The sequence below is a fragment of the Cherax quadricarinatus genome, chromosome 6, assembly GCF_038502225.1.
Source record: "Cherax quadricarinatus isolate ZL_2023a chromosome 6, ASM3850222v1, whole genome shotgun sequence".
Taxonomy (NCBI): domain Eukaryota; kingdom Metazoa; phylum Arthropoda; class Malacostraca; order Decapoda; family Parastacidae; genus Cherax; species Cherax quadricarinatus.
Genome location: NC_091297.1, coordinates 48,259,018 through 48,271,517, shown reverse-complemented (window position 1 = coordinate 48,271,517; position 12,500 = coordinate 48,259,018). Strand labels below are relative to the sequence as shown.

The 12,500-nt window shown below is 47.0% G+C and overlaps 1 protein-coding gene across 1 annotated transcript in view; it reads right to left on the bottom strand.

Annotated features, from left to right (window-relative positions):
• The window catches only part of LOC128694469 (sphingomyelin phosphodiesterase), a 162,859-nt gene that overhangs the window by 40,278 nt on the left and 110,081 nt on the right, over positions 1 to 12,500 (bottom strand). The gene's annotated exons all lie outside the window — the stretch shown is intronic.

Below are 12,500 nucleotides of genomic sequence, written 5' to 3'. Positions count from 1 at the left end.
AAGAAATTAGAGAAAGTTCGAAGGTTTGCAACAAGACTAGTCCCAGAGCTACGGGGATTGTCCTACGAAGAAAGGTTGAGGGAAATTGGCCTGACGACACTGGAGGACAGGAGGGTCAGGGGAGACATGATAACGATATATAAAATACTGCACAGAATAGACAAGGTGGACAAAGACGGGATGTTCCAGAGATGGGACACAGACACAAGAGGTCACAATTGGAAGTTGAAGACTCAGATGAATCAAAGGGATGTTAGGAAGTATTTCTTCAGTCGTAGAGTAGTCAGGCCGTGGAATATCCTAGAAAGTGACGTAGTGGAGGAGGGAACCATACATAGTTTTAAGGCGAGGTATGATAGAGCTCATGGGGCAGTGAGAGAGAGGACCTAGTAGCAATCAGCGAAGAGGCGGGGCCAGGAGCTGTGAATCGACCCCTGCAACCACAAATAGGTGAGTACAAATAGGTGAGTACACACACACACACACACACACACATAGGGACACTGCACGCCTTCCCTGCTCTGCGAATACAAATGTTTTTGAGGGCTACCCAAGTGTACTGCGAGGGTCGCTAAGTGTGTCAGGGTAGTGAACAATCCTTGAAGTGATTTACAATCTGCCTGAGGCACATAAGTGTGGGGAGAGCCACAATTTGTAAGTGATCTAGAAAGTGAAACTTGGTGGTGCATTCAGAGTGGGCAGGCCTAGTGTGTGTGCTCAGATGTTGCCACGTGTTACCCAAGAAAGATAATAAAGTTAAACAAATGTGTGACCAGTGAAAGAAATACAGTGAAGAGGGTACATTATATAACGAGGAGAAACTGAGGTGGATCTATGCCAGGATGTCACTTTGAGCTGGACAATCTACAGGCTGCTACAGCTGAACTGCAAGTACTGTAATCACCTATGCGTGGTTGTTTGAGTGTGGGTTTCCGGTTCCAATTAACCACCAAGCTGATTGTGAACGGTCCAACTCTCCTAGCACAATAAAGAATAGGCACTCAAGTATTCAATAAGGAATAGCAATTGGTAATTTATGGAACAAGGTAAGTTACTATAAGCCTAGGTGGTAGTAAAAGCATAGAGGGCAGTATTGTAAGTTGGTGCGGGTCAAGTCACAGGAGGGTGGGGGTCAGGTCACAAGAGGCTGTGGTCAGGTAAGTGACCACTGAGACTCCACATAACACTCCAATGCACAATTCCACCTACTTTTCAGACACTTAATAAACCCACACATAGTTCCACACACACACACACACACACACACACACACACACACACACACACACACACACACACACACACACACATGCACGCATGCATACACACACACACACACACACACACACACACACACACACACACACACACACACACACACACACACACACACACACACACACACACTCCCACATATACAGACTCATACACTCCTCCCTCCCCCGCCAACCTCTCACTCATTCCCCCGATCCCCCACCTCTCTCATTCACCCTCCTCCCCACCTCTCCCTCTTTCCCCCTCTCCCTCTCCCATTCTCCCCCCCTTGCTTCTTGCTCCTCCTCACTCCCCATATTTTCCCCTAAATCCCCCTCCCCACCCCTCTCCCATATATCCACTGTCCACAGTTCCTCCTCTACCTCCCCCCCCCACACTTGGACAAACACCCCACAAACCTAACACACAGAATTACTTAAATTTTCCATTCTGAGGCAATCAAAATAAAAAAAATGGGTTGCCAGAGAGCAGGAAGGAAAACCAAGGGACAGGAGGAGGAAGCTGCAAAGGAAGATTGGGCAGCAGAGCTCATGAAAAGGGAACATGAATGGAAAAAGAAACTAGATGAACTTAGCATGAGAATGAAAGAGAGGATAGATATGGAAATCAAGAAGTGGGAGATGCAAGTCATAGCAGCAGAGGCTAGGATGCAGAGATTAGAAAAGGAACTGTAAAATTTGAAACAGCCTAAAGAACTAAAGAACAATTTGGGAATGACATCAGAGACTGCTACCTCAGTCACAAACAAGGGGACTGTAGGGAACAAAGGAGCAAAACTGCATGTAGAAACCCTATCAGACAGGACTGTAGTAAATGAAAGAGCTAAGCTATATGTGGAGGCCCTAACAGACCATAGCAGAGCCCAGGGAAAGCCGAGAAGGGAAAATGACAGGCCACTGAGCCCAAGTACATTAGCTAGTGAAACTGAAGAAAGGAAAGCTGCAATGGAGGAAATTAAATCGAATCAGTGGATACATAAGGATATGCAGTGGGAGAATGAAAGGGAGAGGTCAGTCTTTGTGTATGGGCTCCAGGAAGTTGAGGGGGAAACATATGAAGCAAGAAAACAAGGGGAAAAGTGCAATCAAAAGCACCATAAAAGCAATAGGAGAAGATGACATGACCCAGCTGGAAAATTTTCGGAGAATAGGGGGGTTTGCAGGAGGTTCTACCTTGAAAGTGACTTTCAAGGCAGAATCGACTTGGAACAGGATCCTGCAGGAGAAAGCAAGACTAAGGGACATGCCGGCATACCGGAAGGTGTATCTCGACCACGACAGAACACGAGAAGAAAGGCAGAAACTGAGAGAGATGGTACAAAGGTGAAAGGACGAAAGAGAGGAGATGGAGAAGGAGACAGACAGGAGATCCAAGACCCAGGAAGAAGATCAAATACAGCCTCCCTCACAACTACCTATGGAAGCCCCCAAACCAGAACAACCCCAGTGCAACCAAACATTCTAACCCAAAACACCCATGCCATATCCTATGCCCCCACCCACCACATTACAAACTCCACCCCCACAGTAACCACCCATAGTTCCTAATCAGGTCTCCCACTTCCCCAACCCCAATGTAACCCCCAGACCACAGTCTTAGAAAAGAAGTTGAAGGTGTGGTATACAAATGCAGATGGAATAACAAATAAGTGTGAGGAGTGGCATGAAAGAATCAAGGAGACATCCCCAGACATAATAGCACTCACAGAAACAAAACTCACCAGAATGATAAAAGATGCAATCTTTCCACCTGGATATCAAAACCTCAGGAAAGACAGAGGGAGGAGAGGGGGAGGAGGAGTTGCACTGCTCATTAAAAACCAGTGGGGCTTTGAGAAAATGGAAGGAATGGATGGCATGGGCAAAAGGGACTACTTAGTAGGAACAATCCGGTCTAAGGACCATAAGGTGATAATTGCAGTAATGTACAACCTCCCACAGAACTGCAGGAGGCCAAGAGAAGAATACGATGAGAGCAACAGAGCAATGGTCGACACACTAGCCGAGGTGGCCAGAAGAGCTCACATGGGGGGGAGCAAAGTTACTAGTTGTGGGTGATTTCAATCACAAGATTGACTGGGAAAACCTGGAGCCCCATGGGGGTCCTGAAAATGGAGAGCCAAGATGATGGTTGTGGTACTGGAAAACCTCATGCATCAACATGTTAGAGACACTACCAGAGAGAGAAGTGAGGATGATCCAGCAAGACTGGGCCTTTTATTCACCTTGAGTAGTTCAGACATTGAGGATATCATGTATGAAAGGCCCCTAAGAGCTAGTGATCATGTGGTTCTGTGCTTTGACTACATAGCTGAGCTTCAAGTGGAGAGAGTAGCAGGAATAGGATGGGAAAAAAACAAACTACAGAAGGAGGAACTACTCAGGCATGAGGAACTTCCTGCAAGACATTCAGTGGGAGAGAGAACTTACAGGAAAACCAGTACAAGAAATGATGGACTATGTGACAACAAAATGCAGGGAGGCAGAGGAGAGGTTTGTTCCCAAAGGAAACAGAAATAATGGTAAGAACAGAACGAGTCCTTGGTTCACCCAAAGGTGTAGGGAGGCAAAAACTAGGTGTACTAGAGAATGGAAAAGGTACAGAAGACAAAGAACTCAGGAAAATAAAGATATTAGCCGAAAAGCCAGAAACGAATATGCACAGATAAGAAAGGAGGCTCAGCGACAATATGAAAATGACATAGCATTGAAAGTCAAGTCTGACCCGAAGCTGTTGTATAGCCACTTTAGGAAGAAAACAACAGTCAAGGGCCACGTAATCAGACTGAGGAAGGGTGATGGGGAGTTTACAAGAAACGACCGAGAGGTATGTGAGGAGCTCAACATGAGATTTAAAGAAGTATTTACAGTGGAAACCAGTAGGCCTCCAGGAAATCAGAACAGGGAGGTACACCAACAAGTGCTGGATGAGATACACATAACCAAGCAGGAGGTGAAAAAGCTGCTATGTGAACTTGACACCTCAAAGGCAGTGGGACCAGACAACATCTCTCTGTGGGTCCTTAGAGAGGGAGCAGAGATTCTGTGAGTGCCACTAACAAAGATCTTCAACACATCCATTGAAACTGAGCAACTCCCTGAGGTATGGAAGATGGCAAATGCAGTCCCAATTTTTAAAAAGGGAGACAGACATAAGGCATTAAACTACAGACCTGTGTCACTAACGTGTATAGTATGCTAAGTCATGGAGATCTTCAGGAGGAGAGAGGTGGATCACCTGGAAAGAAACAAGTGTATAATCGACAACCAGCATGGTTTCAGGGAAGGAAAATCCTGTGTCACAAACCTACTGGAGTTTTATGACAAGGTGACAGAAGTAAGACAAGAGAGAGAGAGGTGGATCGACTGCATTTTCTCGGACTGAAAAAAGGCCTTCGACAGAGTTCCTCACAAGAGGTTACCGCAAAAGCTAGAGGATCAGGCATACATAACAGGAAAGGCACTGCAATGGATCAGAGAATACGTGACAAGGAGGCAACAACGAGTCATGGTACATGACGAGGTGTCAGAGTGGGCGCCTGTGACAAGCGGGGTTCCACAGGAGTCAGTCCTAGAACCAGCGCTGTTTTTGGTATATGTGAATGGCATAACGGAAGGGATAGACTCAGAAGTGTCCTTGTTTGCAGATAATGTGACGTTAATGAGAAGAATCAAAATGGTCGAGGATCAGGCAGGACTACAAAGAGACTTGGACAGGCTAGAAGCCTGGTCCAGCAACTGGCTCCTTGAGTTTAACCCTGCCAAATGCAAAGTCATGAAGATTGGGGAAGGGCAAAGAAGGCTGCAAACACAGTATAGTCTAGATGGCCAAAGACTGCAAACCTCACTCAAGGAAAAAGATCTGGGGGTGAGTATAACATGGAGCACATCTCCTGAGGTGCACATCAATCAGATAACTGCTGCAGCGTACGGGCGTCTGGCAAATCTAAGGATAGCGTTCCGATACCTCAGTAAGGAATCGTTTAAGACTCTGTACACCATTTACGCCAGGCCCATATTGGAGTATGCAGCGCCAGTTTGGAATCCACACCTGGTGAAGCAAGTCAAGACTAATCCCAGAGCTAAGGGGATTGTCCTACGAAGAAAGGTTGAGGGAAATCGGTCTGACGACACTGGATTACAGGAGGGTCAGGGGAGACATAATAACTACATATAAAATACTGTGCAGAATAGACAAGGTGAACAAAGACGGGATGTTCCAGAGACGCGACACAGAAACAAGAGGTCACAATTGGAAGTTGAAGACTCAGATGATTCAAAGGGATGTTAGGAGTCATAGCGTAGTCAGGCCGTGGAATGGCCTAGAAAGTGACGTAGTGGAGGCGGGAACCATACATAGTTATAAGATGAGGTTTGATAAATTTCATGGAGCAGGGAGAGAGAGGACCTAGTAACAATCAGTGAAGAGGCGGGGCCAGGAGCTATGAATCGACCCCTGCAACCACAAATAGGTAAGTACAAAGAGGTGAGTACATACACACAAGAGACTAGTGGATCAGGCACGTATAACAAAAGGGGCACTGCAATGGATCAGAGAATACTTGACAGGGAGGCAACAACGAGTCATGGTTCAGGATGAAGTATCACAGTGGGCACCTGTGACGAGCGGGGTCCCACAGGGGTCGGTCCTAGGACCAGTGCTATTTTTGGTATATGTGAATGACATGATGGAAGGGATAGACTCAGAGGTGTCCCTGTTCGCAGATGATGTGAAGTTAATGAGGAGAATTAAATCAGATGAGGATCAGGCAGGACTTCAAAGAGACCTGGACAGGCTGGACAAGTGGTCCAGCAATGGGCTTCTTGAATTCAACCCTGCCAAATGCAAAGTCATGAATATCGGAGAAGGGCAAAGAAGACCGCATACAGAGCATATGCTAGGTGGCCAAAGACTGCAAACCTCGCTCAAGGAGAAAGATCTTGGGGTGACCATAACACCGAGCATGTCTCCGGAGACACACATCAACCAGATAACTGCTTCAGCATATGGGTGCCTGGCAATCCTGAGAATAGCGTTCTGATACCTTAGTAAGGAATCGTTCAAGACACTGTACACTGGGTATATCAGGCCCATACTGGAGTATGCAGCACCAGTTTGGAACCCATACCTGGTCAAGCACGTCAAGAAATTAGAGAAAGCGCAAAGGTCTGCAACAAGGCTCAGGGGTATGTCCTACGAAGAAAGGTTGAGGAAAATCGGACTGACGACATTGGAGAATAGGAGTGTCAGGGGAGACATGATAACGACATACAAAATACTGCATGAAATAGATAAGGTGGACAGAGACAGGGTGTTCCAGAGAGGGGACACAGAAACAAGTTGTCACAATTGGAAGCTGAAGTCTCATACGAGTCAGAGGGATGTTAGTAAGTATTTCTTCAGTCATTGAGTCGTCAGGAGGTGGAATAGCCTAGAAAGTGATGTAGTGGAGGCAGGTACCATACATAGCTTTAAGACGAGGTATGACAAAGCTCAGGAAACATAGAGAGAGAGAGAGAGAGAGAGAGAGAGAGAGAGAGAGAGAGAGAGAGAGAGAGAGAGAGAGAGAGAGAGAGAGAGAGAGAGAGGACCTAGTAGCGATCAGTGAAGAGGCGGGGCCAGGAGCTGAGTATCGACCCCTGCAAAGACAATTAGGTCAGTACAATTAGGTGAGCACACACACATACACAAACACACACACAAACACACACACACACACACACACACACACACACACACACACACAGTGGAAACCAGTAGGACTCCAGGAAATCAGAACAGGGGGGTACACCAGCAAGTGCTGGATGAGGTACATATAACCAAGGAGGAAGTGAAGAAGCTGCTATGCGAACTTGACACCTCAAAGGCGGTGGGACCAGACAACATCTCTCCGTGGGTCCTTAAAGAGGGAGCAGAGATATTGTGTGTGCCATTAAAAAAGATCTTCAACACATCATTTGAAACTGGGCAACTCCCTGAGGTATGGAAGATGGCAAATGTAGTCCCAATTTTTAAAAAGGGAGACAGACATGAGGCACTAAACTACAGACCTGTATCACTAACGTGTATAGTATGCAAGGTCATGGAGAAGATCATCAGGAGGAGAGTGGTGGAGCACCTGGAAAGAAACAAGTGTATAATTGACAACCAGCATGGTTTCAGGGAAGGAAAATCCTGTGTCACAAACCTACTAGAGTTTTATGACAAGGTGACAGAAGTAAGACAAGAGAGAGAGGGGTGGATCGACTGCATTTTTTTGGACTGCAAAAAGGCCTTCGACACAGTTCCTCACAAGAGGTTACTGAAAAAGCTAGAAGATCAGGCACACATAACAGGAAAGGCACTGCAATGGATCAGAGAATACCTGACAGGGAGGCAACAACGAGTCATGGTACGTGACGAGGTGTCAGAGTGGGCGCTTGTGACAAGCGGGGTTCCACAGGGGTCAGTCCTAGGACCTGTGCTGTTCTTGGTATATGTGAACGACATAACGGAAGGGATAGACTCAGAAGTGTCCTTGTTTGCAGATGATGTGAAGTTAATGAGAAGAATCAAATCGGATGAGGATCAGGCAGGACTACAAAGAGACCTGGACAGGCTGCAAGCCTGGTCCAGCAACTGGCTCCTTGAGTTTAACCCTGCCAAATGCAAAGTCATGAAGATTGGGGAAGGGCAAAGAAGACCGCAGACACAATATAGTTTAGATGGCCAAAGACTGCAAACCTCACTCAAGGAAAAAGATCTGGGGGTGAGTATAACACCGAGCATATCTCCTGAGGCGCACATAAATCAGATAACTGCTGCAGCATACGGGCGCCTGGCAAACCTACGGATAGCGTTCCGATACCTCAGTAAGGAGTCGTTCAAGACCCTGTATACCATTTACGTCAGGCCCATACTGGAGTATGCAGCACCAGTTTGGAATCCACACCTAGTCAAGCACGTCAAGAAATTAGAGAAAGTGCAAAGGTTTGCAACAAGACTAGTCCCAGAGCTACGGGGATTGTCCTACGAAGAAAGGTTGAGGGAAATCGGCCTGACGACACTGGAGGCCAGGAGGGTCAGGGGAGACATGATAACGACATATAAAATACTGCGCGGAATAGACAAGGTGGACAAAGACAGGATGTTCCAGAGATGGGACACAGACACAAGAGGTCACAATTGGAAGTTGAAGACTCAGATGAATCGAAGGGATGTTAGGAAGTATTTCTTCAGTCATAGAATAGTCAAGTCATGGAATAGTCTAGAAAGTGAAGTAGTGGAGGCGGGAACCATACATAGTTTTAAGGCGAGGTATGATAAAGCTCATGTAGCAGGGAGAGAGAGGACCTAGTAGCAATCAGTGAAGAGGCGGGGCCAGGAGCTATGACTCGACCCCTGCAACCACAAATAGGTGAGCACAAATAGGTGAGCACACACACACACACACACACACACACACACACACACACACACACACACACACACACACACACATACACACACACACACACACACACACACACACAGCTGGGTGTGGGTGGAGAGGGTGTTAGGTCAAATGCAGAGGCACAACAATGCTACCAAGAGCCACTGGAAAAAACAAGGGAGAAAATGGCCACATACAGACAGGAACCAGAGTCACAGAGGGAGAGGCAATGGGAGGAGGAAAGGGCTAAATCAGTGTTAATCCACGGGTTTCAGGAGGGAGAGGAAAGGACACTCACTGAAACACGGAAGGCAGAAAGAAAGGAGATTGAGAACATCATCAAGGAAATAGGTGAAGAAGACATGGACGAGATTGTAAATTTTTAGAGAATAGGGGGGTACTTGAAGGGGAGAAAACGACCGATCAAGCTGATTCTCAGGACAGAAACAGTGTGGAACAGGATCCTCCAAGAGAAACCACAGTTGAAATACTCGGAAAAGTACAAGAGGGTGTTCCTAGACAGAGACAGAACATGAACAGAATGACAGCAGCTGAGGGAGAAGACAAAAAAGCGAAAGGAGCTACGAAAGGAGACAAGGATGGAACCAGCAGAGGTCAATCAGAGCAGAACAGAGCAGCAAGAGCAAGCACACACAGAACTATCCTCAGAACACCATCCCAACACAAACTACAATCCACACTCACAGCTTCCACCCAACACCCAGCTACAGAATCCCACAGTATGCTACCAGGTCTCCCACCCTGACAGGCCCCCCAAACGACAGTGTTGGAAAGGAAACTGAAGGTATGGTACACAAATGCTGATGGAATAACAAATAAGTGGGAGGAGTGGCACGAAAGAGTCAAACAGGCATAACTGGACTTCATAGCTCTCACAGAAACCAAGCTAACAGGTATGATAACAGATGCCATCTTTCCACTGGGATACCAGATCCTGAGGAAAGACAAAGGTAACAGGGGGGGGGTGGAGGAGTGGCACTGTTGATCTAAGACCGATGGAATTTTGATGAGCTGGAGAAAGGAGACAGCAGAGTAGCAAGTGATTACATAGAGGGAGCAATTCACTCCGGAGGTACCAAGGTGGTAATTGCAGTGATGTATAACCCACCACAGAACAGCAGGAGGCCAAGGCAAGAGTATGACGAGAGCAATAGAGCAATGGTTGACACACTGGCTGCAGTGGCTAGAAGAGCTCATGCATGCAGGGCAAAGCTCATGATCATGGGCGACTTCAACCACAAGGACATCGATTCGGAGAACTTGGAGCCACATGGGGGCCAAGGCACATGGAGGGATAAGATGATGGAGGTGGTACTGGAAAACTTCATGTACCGACACGTAAGGGACACTACAAGAGAGAGAGGAGAGGATAAACCAACAAGACTGGACCTAGTGTTCACCTTGAGTAGTGCAGATATTGAAGACATCACATATGAAAGACCCATTGGGGCCAGCGATCATGTGGTTTTAAGCTTCGAATACACAGTAGAGCTACAAGTAGAGGGGAAAGCAGGAAGGCCAGGACAAATGAAGCCAAACTACAAGAAAGGGGACTACACAGGAATGAGGAACTTCCTGAATGGGGTTCAGTGGGACAGAGAACTGGCAGGGAAGCCAGTTAATGAGATGATGGAATATGTAGCAACAATGTGCAAGGAGGCTGAGGAGAGGTTTGCACCCAAGGGTAGCAGGACTAATGAAAAAGCCAGGATGAGCCCATGGTTCACCGAAAGATGCAGGGAGGCAAAAACCAAGTGTGCTAGGAAATGGAGGAAATATAGAAGGCAAAGGACCCAGGAGAATAAGGAGAGCAGTCGTAGAGCCAGAAACAAATATGCACAGATAAGAAGGGAGGCCCAACGACAATATGAAAACGACATAGCAGCGAAACCCACAGCGAAACCCACAGCGAAACCCTCCACATCAGGAGGAAAACAACAGTTAAGGACCAGGTAATCAGGCTAAGGAAGGAAAGAAGGAGGAGAGACAACAAGAAATGACTGTGATGTGAGGAACTCAACAAGAGATTCAAAGAAGTGTTCATAGAGGAGACAGAAGGGGCTCCAGAAAGGCGGAGAGGTGGGGCACACCACCATGTGCTGGACACAGTACACACAACCGAGGAAGAAGTGAAGAGGCTTCTGAATGAGCAAGATACCTCAAAGGCAATGGGGCCGGATAACATCTCTCCATGGGTCCTGAGAGATTGAGCAGAGGCGCTATGTGTACCCCTAACAACAATATTCAATACATTTATTGAAACGGAGATTGCCTGAGGCATGGAAGACAGCAAATGTATTACCAATATTTAAAAAAGGAGACAGACATGAAGCACTAAACTACAGACCAGTGTCACTGACATGTATAGTATGCAAAGTCATGGAGAAGATTATCAGGAGAAGAGTGGTGGAACACCTAGAAAGGAATGATCTCATCAACAGCAGCCAACATGGTTTCAGGGACGAGAAATCCTGTGTCACAAACCTACTGGAGTTCTATGACATGGTGACAGCAGTAAGACAAGAGAGAGAGAGGGGTGTGTGGATTGCATTTTCTTGGACTGCAAGCAGGCGTTTGACACAGTTCCACATGAGATTAGTGCAAAAACTGGAGGACCAAGCAGGGATAACAGGGAAGGCACTACAATGGATCAGGGAATACTTGTCAGGAAGACAGCAGCGAGTCATGGTACATGGCGAGGTGTCAGAGTGGGCACCTGTGACCAGCGGGGTCCCACAGGGGTCAGTCCTAGCACCAGTGCTGTTTCTGGTATTTGTGAACGACATGACGGAAGGAATAGACTCCAAAGTGTCCCTGTTTGCAGATGAAGTGAAGTTGATGAGAAGAATTCATTCGATCGAAGATCAGGCAGAACTACAAAGGGATCTGGACAGGCTGCAGACCTGGTCCAGCAATTGGCTCCTGGAGTTCAACCCCACCAAGTGCAAAGTCATGAAGATTGGGCAAGGCAAAGAAGACCGCAGATGGAGAACATTCTAGGGGACCAGAGACTACAAACCTCACTCAAGGAAAAAGATCTTGGGGTGAGTATAACACCAGGCACATCTCCTGAAGCGCACATCAACCAAATAACTGCTGCAGCATATGGGTGCCTAGCGAACCTCAGAACAGCATTCAGACATCTTAATAAGGAATCGTTCAGGACCCTGTACACTCTGTATGTCAGACCTATTGGAGTATGCAGCACAAGTTTGGAACCCACACCTAGCCAAGCACGTAAAGAAACTAGAGATAGTGCAAGGTTTGCAACAAGACTAGTTCCGGAGCTAAGGGTCATGTCCTACGAGGAGAGGTTAAGGGAAATCGACCTGACGACACTGGAGGACAGGAGAGATAGGGGGAACATGATAGCGACGTACAAAATACTGAGAGGAATTAACACGGTGGACAAAGACAGGATGTTCCAGAGTTGGGACACAGCAACAAGGGGACACAGTTGGAAGTTGAAGACACAGATGAATCACAGGAATGTTAAGAAGTATTTCTTCAGCCACAGAGTAGTCAGGAAGTGGAATAGTTTGGGACGCGATGTAGTGGAGGCAGGATCCATACATAGCTTTAAGCAGAGGTATGATAAAGCTCACGGTTCAGGGAGAGTGACCTTGTAGCGACCAGTGAAGAGGCGGTCCCAGGAGCTAGGACTCGACCCCTGCAATCTCAACTAGGTGAGCACAACTAGGTGAGTAGGCACACACACACACACACACACACACACACACACACACACACACACACACACACACACACACACAACTGGAGGACCAAGCAGGGA